Below are 11,764 nucleotides of genomic sequence, written 5' to 3'. Positions count from 1 at the left end.
AATGCCAAAGGGTGTTCAAACTACCGTACAGTTGCGCTCATCTCACATGCCAGCAAGGTGATGCTCAAAATCCTACAAGCTAGGCTTCAGCAGTATGCGAACCGAGAACTACCGGAAGTACAAGCTGGGTTTCAAAGAGGCAGAGGAACTAGAGATCAAATCGCCAACATTCGCTGGATCATGGAGAAAGCAAGAGAATTCCAGAAAAATGTCTATTTCTGCTTCATTGACTACGCTGAAGCCTTTGATTGTGTGGATCACAACAAACTCTGGCAAATTCTGAAAGAGATGGGGGTACCAGACCACCTTACCTGTCTCCTGAGAAACCTGTACGAGGGCCAAGAAGCAACAGTAAGAACCGGACATGGAACAACCAATTGGTTCAAAATTGGGAAAGGAGTACGACAAGGCTGCATATTCTCGCCCTGCTTATTTAACTTATATGCAGAGTACATCATGAGAAACGCCGGGTTGGATGAATCACAGGTCGGAATTAAGATTGCCGGGAGAAATATCAGCAACCTCAGATACGCAGACGATACCACCCTAATGGCAGAAAGCGAAGAAGATCTAAAGAGCCTCTTGTTGAGGGTGAGAGAGTGCAAAAGCTGTTTTGAAACTCAACATTAAAAAAACTGAGATCAAGGCATCTGGCCCCATCACTTCCTGGCATATGGAAGGGGAAGAAATGGAAGCAGTGACAGATTTTATTTTCTTTGGCTCCAACATCACCGCAGACGGTGACTGTAGCCATGAAATTAAATGACGCTTGCTCCTGGGGAGGAAAGCTATGGCAAACCTCGACAGCGTAGTAAGAAGCAGAGACATCACCTTGCCGACAAAGGTCCGTCTAATCAAAGCTATGGTTTTCCCAGTAGTAACGTATGGCTGTGAGAGCTGGACTGTAAGGTAGGCTGAGCGCCGAAGAATTGATGCTTTCGAACTGTGGTGCTGGAGAAGACTCTTACGAGTCCCCTGGACTGCAAGGAGGTCAAATCAGTCCATCCTAAAGGAAATCAACCCTGAGAGCTCATTGGAAGGACAGATACTGAAGCCGAAGCTCAAATATTTTGGTCACCTAATGCGAAGAGAAAACTCCCTGGAAAAGACCCTGATGCTGGGAAAGATTGAAGGCAAAAGGAGAAGGGGACGGCAGAGGATGAGATGGCTAGATAGCATCACCGATGCAATGAATATGGACTTGAGCACACTCCGGGAGAGAGCGGAGGACAGGAAGGCCTGGCGTGCTGTGGTCCATGGGGTCACGAAGAGTCGGACACGACTGAACGACTGAACAACAACAAGAAGCCTGCCACGAGACTGTTGTTTTAAAAGAATTGACGCGCCAAGAACTACCCTTGCGAGGAGATCCTTGGTTTGCCTCTCTCAGCCCATCCTGTAGGTTTAACCTCCCAAAGACTGTAAACTGGGCTCTTAATTTAAGCCGGGAACAAGGGCCCCCGCCCCCTGCTTTCCACAGCGGGGCTCTCTCCTGAAGGCAGAGAGGGGCTCCAAGCCCTGACGGGCCGCCTTCCGGCGGCTCAAACCTGATCCCCGCGACGTTTAGGGGAATTCGGGGAATGGCAGCGACCCAGGCCGAAAGGGGAAGACGCAGCATAAGGCAGCGCCAGCAACGGGAACCGGCGGGCGGGATGTGCGCTTCCTCGGCGGCCGCTCCCTTGCCACAGGCGCTGCCTGCGGAGGCCTCGCCTCCGGATTGTGCCACCGCCGATCGCTGGCAGCGGCGCCCGCGCCTCGGGCTGCGGCCGCAGCGGCTCCTTTGCGGCCTCGGCCTTCTGAAGCCGCCTCCGCCCAACTCTGCATATTTCAAACATATTTCTCAGGCCAAAGAAAGAATAGAATGTTCCGCCATTCCGTATACGTATGCAAGCCATTGTAATGTCTTCTATAGCTACTTTATTCACTCTCAACGGACAAAATATTATGTATGGCTGCCATCTCAATCATTGCTTTCCTCTTCATCAGCCTTGTTTTGTCATGTTTAATTGTTGGCTCTTCACTTCCAAATGTTTTACATAACCCTTGCGCTCCAGTTTCACTCTCTAGTTATATCAATAGTGCCCTGTCTATATAGTTGTTGCATTACTGAGATAACATGAAGTGCTTTGAGTATTTAAAAGGGGCAAACTGGGATCTGTTTCTGTTGAGGAGTGTGTAGGATTGGGGGCAGGGCTATTCACTCCGGAGTGAATGTGACAGACATGTCAGTTATATCTAGAGGTCAGCCCTGCTATAATAGAATGGCTGCAAACTAGCTGAGATGCTAGCACCTCTGAAAGCGTGCGTACACATTTGCAGATTTCAGACCTGTCTTTTGGATGAGGACAGCTACACATCTCATGCAACCTTAAAAAAATCACAATTTCTTTGACTGCATAATTTCTTTGTATGTAAATGATTTTTATATTGTATTTTAAGGTTTTAATAGTTTGCAAACTACCCAGAGCGCTTTGGCTATTGAGTGGTTCAGTAATGTAATAGTAGTAGTAACAATAGCATAGGTGTACTCCTCACCAATGCCGCGACAATGCAACGTATATGTTTATTTTTTCAATGTATTTTAGCAGCCTTTCTGGAAAAAGACTCAACCCGTCAACATACAATCCTATTTCCTAAGGTGGAAGTGATGATGTAATGGATCTTACATACAACAAATCCATTTCCTAATGGGAGTCTTTGAAGTGGTTTTTCCCCTCCACAAACAAGGCAGAGCTTCTGCCATTCAATGAAGAGAAGGAATTCGATGACTGTCTGAAAAACAGGGGTGGAGAGGGAGACACGGGCATCTAACCAAGGCCTAAGCCACAAGCCGTATGGCGGGGTGGAAAGCTCGCGGCGAGGGGCTGCATCAGCGCTGTCGCTCCACTCGCGCAAATGACGTCGCGCTAGCAGAAACCACGCGCTGAACTCCGCGCAAGGGCTTGACCACCCCCGGCTTACAACGCGGTCTGCTCGCGCTTGTGCAAGGGGAAAAGGTGGATTGGCAGCAGCGGCTGGTAGCGGCACGTTTGGGCTTAAGCCAAAGCGGGCGCCCCGCGCTGCCATCCTCTCCCCTCGGCGGAAGAACAGGGAAGCGGCTTCGGATTGTGCCCCCGCCGATCGCTGGCAGCGGCGCCCGCGCCTCGGGCTGCGGCCGCAGCGGCCCCTTTGCGGCCTCGGCCTCCTGAAGCCGCCTGCTCCCGACTCTACGTCCGCCCGGCCCGGCGCGTTCTTTTCGCTCCAGGCGGCGGCGCGGCAGAGAGCGAGGAGGAGCTCCGCTGGCTGTATGCAGATGAGGCGGCGCCGCCGGGCATTGTGGGCGGCGAGAACCGGGGCGTACCTCGCGTTTGGGGCGTGGGAGCCCCACGAACCCCGCCCGGCAGTCTCTGTCTCGAGGGTGCGCGATTGTCTGTAAGCATGCGTGGGGGGAAGCTTTGGGCGATGGCGTTCGCTGTGCCGTAAGGTGCGGCGGGAGAGCGTGGCTCCGGCGGTGGGCGTAGCGGAAAGCATACTTACCTGGCAGGGGAGACACCTTGATCACGAAGGAGGTTTTCCCAGGGTGAGGCTCATCCATTGCACTCCGGGTGTGCTGACCCCTGCGATTTCCCCAAATGCGGGAAACTCGACTGCATAATTTGTGGTAGTGGGGGACTGCGTTCGCGCTTTCCCCTGATCTCTTGGTTCCAAAAGCAGATTTGTAAGACCCTCGGCTCCTCATTTCAATGCTTTTTTTCAATAGCGGTTAGTTACTCGCCCCGATAATTCTTCCCAAATCTTTTGTCGTTTTATGCTAAGTTTAAAGCCGGTTGTCTGTGTTTACGGAGAGAGGAGAGTCCAAAAGCCTATGCGTTCTGCTTCATATGTCTTGTAATGGTGTCCAAAATGTATTTGGACGTGTAGGTCGTGGTTTTTCTTTTCATTCTAAGAAAAGGATTTTAAAACCAGTACAGGTTACTACCGTTCTTCGTCTCCACCAGATTCTTTCCCCAACGCTACAGCTAGACTGAAGTATTTTAATATGTAATATCTGAACCAGGGGTGGGGGATCTTCCACTCTCCAACTGTGAGGAGTGATAAGAGCAGTCCAGCAACATCACCTTTGATCTAAACAAGCTGAAGGAGAGAGACCAGAAGTAGGATGGTTATCTTAAGGCTGGAATAAAATGTGGGGAATTATTACTAATTAAAAGATATTATACGTCGATAGAACTATATTTTAATTGTTTCCCGCCTCCCCGCTGAGCAAAGCAGAGGAAGCTGCTTCAGCTGGTCCAGGGACTACAGAAGCAAGCAAGCTCCCAGAGAGCAGAGCGAACAGGGGGAACAAACAGGAGTTGGCCAGGGGAGTTGCAGTGGTAGAAGAGACAAAGGCAAAGAGGTAAGTGGGCTGCTTTTTTTTTTACGGATTCTATTTTTCGCGATAGGTTTTCATTGACTGCGCTCCGCGACTAATTAGCGCTTTCTGGTAAAAAAAATTATCTTTTTAAATGTCTGGATTTTTATCATAGAATAGTAGGGTTGGGGGGGGGGCTACAAGGCCATCAAATCCAACCCCCTGCTCAATGCAGGAATCCAGGTCAGAGCATCCCTGACAGATGACTGTCCAGCCTGGTCTTGAAATGTCTCCAGTGTGGGAGAGCCCACCACTTCCCTAGGTAATTGGTTCCATTGTAGTGTTGCTCTAACAGTCGGGAAGTTTTTTCCTGATATTCAGCTGGAATCTGACTTCCTGTAACTTGAGCCCATTCTTCCGTGTCCTACACTCTGGGATAATCGAGAAGGGTTCCTGGCCTTCCTCTCTGTGACAACCTTTCAAGTACTTGAACAACGCTATCCTATCTCCCCTCTGTCTTCTCTTCTCAAGGCTAAACATGCCCAGTTCTTTCAGTCTCTCTTCATAGGGCCTTGTTTCCAGTCCTCTGATCATCTTTGTTGCCCTCCTCTGAACCCTCTCCAGTCTGTCTGCATCCTTCTTAAAATGTGGTGCCCAGAACTGGACACAGTACGCCAGATGAGGCCTAACCAGTGCTGAGTAGAGGGGAACTAGTGCTTCTCGGGATTTGGAAGCTATGCTTCTATTAATGCAGTCCAAACGAGTATTTGCCTTTTTTGCAGCCACATCACATTGTTGGCTCATATTCAGCTTGTGACTACAATAATTCCAAGATCCTTCTCGCTTGTAGGGTTGTTGAGCCACGTATCCCCCAGCTTGTAATTGTGCGTTTGGTTTCTTTTTCCTAGGTGCAGAACTTGGCATTTATCTCTATTCAAGGTCATTTTGTTGTTTTCTGCCCAGCGCTCCAGTCTGTCAAGATCACTTTGAATGTTGGGACAGCCCCATGGTTGTCATGGCGGCCATGAAGTCCTGAGCCGCCCCGGATACAGCGGCCTCGGCCTGGAAGTTGAGATCCCCCAGGACCATCATCCTAGGGGTCCTCAACACCAAGTCTGAGGCCACCTCCATCAGCTCAGGCAGGGAGTCTGATGGGCAGCGGGGTGGGCAATACACCAACAGAATCCCTAATCTGTCCTGGATACCCAACACAAGGTACAAACACTCAAGATCTGCACTCAAATGAGCAGGAAGCCTGGAGAGGGAGACTGAATTCCTACAGACCACAGCAACCCCCCCTCCCCGACCCTCAAGTTGGTGTTGGTGCTGCACCAAGTACCCAGGGGGGCACAGCTGGGAGAGAGTGACCCCTCCCAGTTCCCCCACCCAGGTCTCAGTAATACATGCCAGGTCAGCCCCCTCATCCACCATCAAATCATGGATGAGGGAGATTTTATTTTGCGCCGACCTGGCATTCAGCAGCAGCAGCACCAGACCTGAGGGCAGACTGGTAAGGCTGCCAGGAACCATCAGGTTGGGGGAAGAACCAGAAGAGGGGACAGCTGTAAGGTGTCTAGCCCCTCTTCTCCTCAGCTGGCCTGTTAATCCCCCAACGCCATACCTCCCCCTGCCCGTGACCACAGTTACAGTGGCACCTCCCCGACCCCCTGAGTTGCTCAATAGTCCTCCCAGGCACATATTAAAATGTTAGGATATAAAATGTACAACAGTGTAAAAGAATATAAAAGATAAAACAGATAAAAGAAAACAGCAGCTAAGAAGGAGCAGATAAAATCCACATTTGCCCCTTTCTCCCTGGTCTTTAAAGCTGCTGCCCTCTGCTGCTGCTATTTGCTGCTGGTATCTGTGGCTGCTGGTGTCTCTGGAGAGGCAGGTGGGTGGGTCTTCAGGCGCTGTTCCATGCGACTCCATGTGTGACTCCAAGTGTGACACTTAGCGTCGCACTTGGTGCAATGCTGAGGCACAGCGTCTGGCAGCCCCGCCTTAAGTACCTGTTTGGCGGGGGCAGAAGCAGGCTCAGGATCCACCTGGTACAGCTGGCTGGTCCTCCTTCCCACAAGCTCCTTCCCAATATACCTTAATTTCAGACAAACAAACTGGGCAGCACACTCACTGAGAGACAGCCTGGGTAAAGAAATGGCTACAGTTGGCACCTCCTGACTACCAGCACGGAGGTCATTCCAGAAGGTGGGCGCCCCCACAGAGAAGATCCACTCCTGATTGTTGTAAGATGGCAATCTGCAGCTTATGGTACAACTAGCAAGGTCTCCTCCAATGGTCTTACAGGTCCAGTATAAGACCTCTGGGGCCTAGGAACATCACTGTTAGGAAGACTTGCTCTAACCACCACTTTCTCCATTTCTAATTGTGCCTTCAGAATTTCCTTTTTTTTAAAAAGCTCCCACCCATCTTGGACTCCTTTTCCCGCTAGCATCGCTTGCCATGGGACCTTACTGATCATTGTTCTGAGTTTATTAGAATCAGCTTTCGTAAAATCCAGGGTACGCGTTTGACTACACTCGGCTTTTGCTTCCCTTAGAACCAAGAACTCAAGTACAACATGGTCGCTTTCCCCCAGAGTTCCTGTAACTGCTACTTTATCCACTAAGTCATCTCTGTTGGTTAGGATCAAGTCAAGGACAGCCGATCCTCTAGTTCCTTCCTCTACTTTCTGTAGGAGGAAGTTATCTGCCACACAAGTCAGGAATTTCGTGGAGGAGCCATGTTTTGCAGAATTTGTCTCCCAACAAATATCAGGGAAATTGAAGTCCCCCATTACTACTACATCATGCTTCCTTAAAACATTGGCTATTTGCTTTTCAAAAGTTTCATCCTCATCTTCTCCTTGGTTGGGTGGCCAGTAGTAGACTCCGACCATCAGGTTCCTTTTATTCTTTGCTCCATTTATTTTGATCCAGATGTTCTCGATGGGGCTACCAAGCTCATCCTCCTGTATTTCTGTGCAGAGATATGCATTTTTCACGTACAGTGCAACCCCACCTCCCTTTCTGTTCCTCCTGTTCTTTTTGAACAAGTTATATCCTTCAGTTGCTGTATTCCAATCATGAGAGTCATCCCACGAAGTCTGTTATACCTATCAAGTCATAATTTCCCTCTTGTATTATGAGTTTGTTCTGTTTGTTTCCCATATATAGGCATTGAAGACCATGTGCTTCATAGTCTGGCTTTCTTCCTACATGTGTCTGAAGACTATTATTGGGCGCTATTAGAGCTGTTCTCTGTTGCGGTGCATGAGCCTTCATCCATTGTTACCCCAACTTTACGTCTCCCTCCCCCGTAGCATTCAGTTTAAAGCCCTCCTGATGAAGTTCTTCATGCTGTGGCCAAACACATTCTTCCCAGCCTTTGTGAGGTGCAACCCATCCCTTGCCAACAGCCCATCTTCCAGGAAGCATAGCTCATGGTGCCAGAATCCAAATCTCTCGCACTAGCACCACTGTCGTAGCCAGACATTCACCCGGAGTATTTTTCTTTCCCCTTCTATCCCTCTTCTAACTACTGGAAGGATGGATGAGAAAACTATCTGGGCCCCAAAGTTCTTGAGTTTCCTTCCCAAAGCTTCAAAGTCTGATGTGATCTCTTTGTAGCTCCATTTGGCGGTATCATTTGTTCCCACATGGATGAGAAGAAAGGGATACCTGTCAGTGGGCTTTATGAGTGCAGGCAACTTTTCAGTCATGTCTCTAATCTGTCCTCCCGGGAGACAACATACCTGGTGAGTCCACGGGTCTTTGCTACACACTTGGGTCTCGATCCCATGCAGCAAGGAGTCTCCCACTATTACTACCACTCTTCTCGTTGTTGTAGGCCTGGGTTTCATCGCCTCTGCTTGACTGACCTTCAGCCTCTTGCTCACTCTCATGCAGGTTCCCCTGTGATTCTTCCTCTGCAGGCTGTCCTCCAGTCTCATCCGCAAGTACCCGGAATCGGTTCCACAGCTCCACTGCTTCCACTGGTGCAGAGTGGCGTCTAGTTATTCTTCTCCTGACACCCTTTTCCAAGGAGTACCCCCTACTGCATTTTTCTTCACCACAGCATTTCCCACTTCTGCCTCAACTCGCTGTTGTTCTTCAAGCTTCAGGTCTTCACTTTGCTGCTGTAGTTCCACTGTTCTGTCCAAGAACTCTTCGTGTTCTCTTATTCCCCAGTGGGTCGACAGTCACAGCTCCAGTCCTCTTACTTTTTCTTCCAGCAGCGTGATCAACTTGCACTTGTTGCAGGTGTAGGCCATGTTGTTCTCAGGCAAGAAAACAAACATTGCACACACCTTGCAGGTCAACACCACTGGAGAGTCCTGTCCTTCCATTGCCTCTTTTCTAGGGATGTATGAAAGGTACTTACCTTTCGCGGATTATGTTTATGGTTGGGGGGGAGGCGTTCCGTCCCTCCCCCCGGAATCCTTGCCGGGGGGGGGGGAGGCGCTCCGTTCCTCCCCCCCCCCGGAATCCTGGCCGGCCAGCTGTGCTCCACAGCAGTTCTGTGGAGCCGCCAGCCAGCTCCGCCAGCAGCCGGACATCCGGCCACTGGCTAGCAGGGACGCAAATGGCGGCAGCTGTAGCCGCCGCCGTTTGCGTCCCTGCAGTCAGCCGTGATAGGCTACGTAAATGTTTACGTAGCCTATCACAGCTGACTTAAAAAACAACAACAACGTGCATATGCAAATGGCAGTGGCCATGGCCGGCGCGTTCCTTATTTTGGCACGTCTTAGTCTACGTAAACATTTACGTAGACTAAGACAGCGAAAATAAGGGGAACGCAAATGGCGTAGATGCTACGCCATTTGCATTCCCCTTATTTTCGCCGTCTTAGTCTACGTAAATGTTTACGTAGACTAAGACGTGCCAAAATAAGGAACGCAAATGGCAGCGCCATGGCCGCCGCCATTTGCGTACACACGTTTTGTTTTGTTTTTTAAAAGTCAGCCGTGATAGGCTACGTAAACATTTACGTAGCCTATCACGGTTTTTTTTTTTAAAACCTAGCCGTGATAGGCTACGTGAATCTTGCCAAGTTCCGCACCTAGGAAAAAGAAACCAAACGCACAATTACAAGCTGGGGGATACGTGGCTCAACAACCCTACAAGCGAGAAGGATCTTGGAATTATTGTAGTCACAAGCTGAATATGAGCCAACAATGTGATGTGGCTGCAAAAAAGGCAAATACTCGTTTGGACTGCATTAATAGAAGCATAGCTTCCAAATCCCGAGAAGCACTAGTTCCCCTCTACTCAGCACTGGTTAGGCCTCATCTGGCGTACTGTGTCCAGTTCTGGGCACCACATTTTAAGAAGGATGCAGACAGACTGGAGAGGGTTCAGAGAAGGGCAACAAAGATGATCAGAGGACTGGAAACAAGGCCCTATGAAGAGAGACTGAAAGAACTGGGCATGTTTAGCCTTGAGAAGAGAAGACAGAGGGGAGATAGGATAGCGTTGTTCAAGTACTTGAAAGGTTGTCACAGAGAGGAAGGCCAGGAACCCTTCTCGATTATCCCAGAGTGTAGGACACGGAAGAATGGGCTCAAGTTACAGGAAGTCAGATTCCAGCTGAATATCAGGAAAAAACTTCCCGACTGTTAGAGCAACACTACAATGGAACCAATTACCTAGGGAAGTGGTGGGCTCTCCCACACTGGAGACATTTCAAGACCAGGCTGGACAGTCATCTGTCAGGGATGCTCTGACCTGGATTCCTGCATTGAGCAGGGGGTTGGATTTGATGGCCTTGTAGCCCCCCCCCCCAACCCTACTATTCTATGATAAAAATCCAGACATTTAAAAAGATAATTTTTTTTACCAGAAAGCGCTAATTAGTCGCGGAGCGCAGTCAATGAAAACCTATCGCGAAAAATAGAATCCGTAAAAAAAAAAGCAGCCCACTTACCTCTTTGCCTTTGTCTCTTCTACCACTGCAACTCCCCTGGCCAACTCCTGTTTGTTCCCCCTGTTCGCTCTGCTCTCTGGGAGCTTGCTTGCTTCTGTAGTCCCTGGACCAGCTGAAGCAGCTTCCTCTGCTCTGCTCAGCGGGGAGGCGGGAAACAATTAAAATATAGTTCTATCGACGTATAATATCTTTTAATTAGTAATAATTCCCCACATTTTATTCCAGCCTTAAGATAACCATCCTACTTCTGGTCTCTCTCCTTCAGCTTGTTTAGATCAAAGGTGATGTTGCTGGACTGCTCTTATCACTCCTCACAGTTGGAGAGTGGAAGATCCCCCACCCCTGGTTCAGATATTACATATTAAAATACTTCAGTCTAGCTGTAGCGTTGGGGAAAGAATCTGGTGGAGACGAAGAACGGTAGTAACCTGTACTGGTTTTAAAATCCTTTTCTTAGAATGAAAAGAAAAACCACGACCTACACGTCCAAATACATTTTGGACACCATTACAAGACATATGAAACAGAACGCATAGGCTTTTGGACTCTCCTCTCTCCGTAAACACAGACAACCGGCTTTAAACTTAGCATAAAACGACAAAAGATTTGGGAAGAATTATCGGGGCGAGTAACTAACCGCTATTGAAAAAAAGCATTGAAATGAGGAGCCGAGGGTCTTACAAATCTGCTTTTGGAACCAAGAGATCAGGGGAAAGCGCGAACGCAGTCCCCCACTACCACAAATTATGCAGTCGAGTTTCCCGCATTTGGGGAAATCGCAGGGGTCAGCACACCCGGAGTGCAATGGATGAGCCTCACCCTGGGAAAACCTCCTTCGTGATCAAGGTGTCTCCCCTGCCAGGTAAGTATGCTTTCCGCTACGCCCACCGCCGGAGCCACGCTCTCCCGCCGCACCTTACGGCACAGCGAACGCCATCGCCCAAAGCTTCCCCCCACGCATGCTTACAGACAATCGCGCACCCTCGAGACAGAGACTGCCGGGCGGGGTTCGTGGGGCTCCCACGCCCCAAACGCGAGGTACGCCCCGGTTCTCGCCGCCCACAATGCCCGGCGGCGCCGCCTCATCTGCATACAGCCAGCGGAGCTCCTCCTCGCTCTCTGCCGCGCCGCCGCCTGGAGCGAAAAGAACGCGCCGGGCCGGGCGGACGTAGAGTCGGGAGCAGGCGGCTTCAGGAGGCCGAGGCCGCAAAGGGGCCGCTGCGGCCGCAGCCCGAGGCGCGGGCGCCGCTGCCAGCGATCGGCGGGGGCACAATCCGAAGCCGCTTCCCTGTTCTTCCGCCGAGGGGAGAGGATGGCAGCGCGGGGCGCCCGCTTTGGCTTAAGCCCAAACGTGCCGCTACCAGCCGCTGCTGCCAATCCACCTTTTCCCCTTGCACAAGCGCGAGCAGACCGCGTTGTAAGCCGGGGGTGGTCAAGCCCTTGCGCGGAGTTCAGCGCGTGGTTTCTGCTAGCGCGACGTCATTTGCGCGAGTGGAGCGACAGCGC

The 11,764-nt window shown here is 50.4% G+C and overlaps 2 non-coding genes across 2 annotated transcripts; one reads left to right on the top strand and one right to left on the bottom strand.

Moving 5' to 3' along the window:
- Positions 1 to 3,508: 3,508 nt before the first annotated feature.
- LOC146357203 (U1 spliceosomal RNA) lies at positions 3,509 to 3,672 on the top strand. The gene has a single exon (XR_014787035.1). It is a non-coding gene; the product is annotated as a U1 spliceosomal RNA (small nuclear RNA).
- A 7,292-nt stretch (positions 3,673 to 10,964) lies between these two features.
- Positions 10,965 to 11,128, bottom strand: LOC146357202 (U1 spliceosomal RNA). The gene has a single exon (XR_014787093.1). It is a non-coding gene; the product is annotated as a U1 spliceosomal RNA (small nuclear RNA).
- Positions 11,129 to 11,764: the final 636 nt, after the last annotated feature.

This window comes from Heloderma suspectum, chromosome 1, assembly GCF_057233095.1.
Source record: "Heloderma suspectum isolate Gila_16-S chromosome 1, 16-S_ref, whole genome shotgun sequence".
NCBI classification, from domain to species: domain Eukaryota; kingdom Metazoa; phylum Chordata; class Lepidosauria; order Squamata; family Helodermatidae; genus Heloderma; species Heloderma suspectum.
Note: the sequence above shows the minus strand (reverse complement) of the source record. Positions and strands in the feature narration are given on the sequence as shown.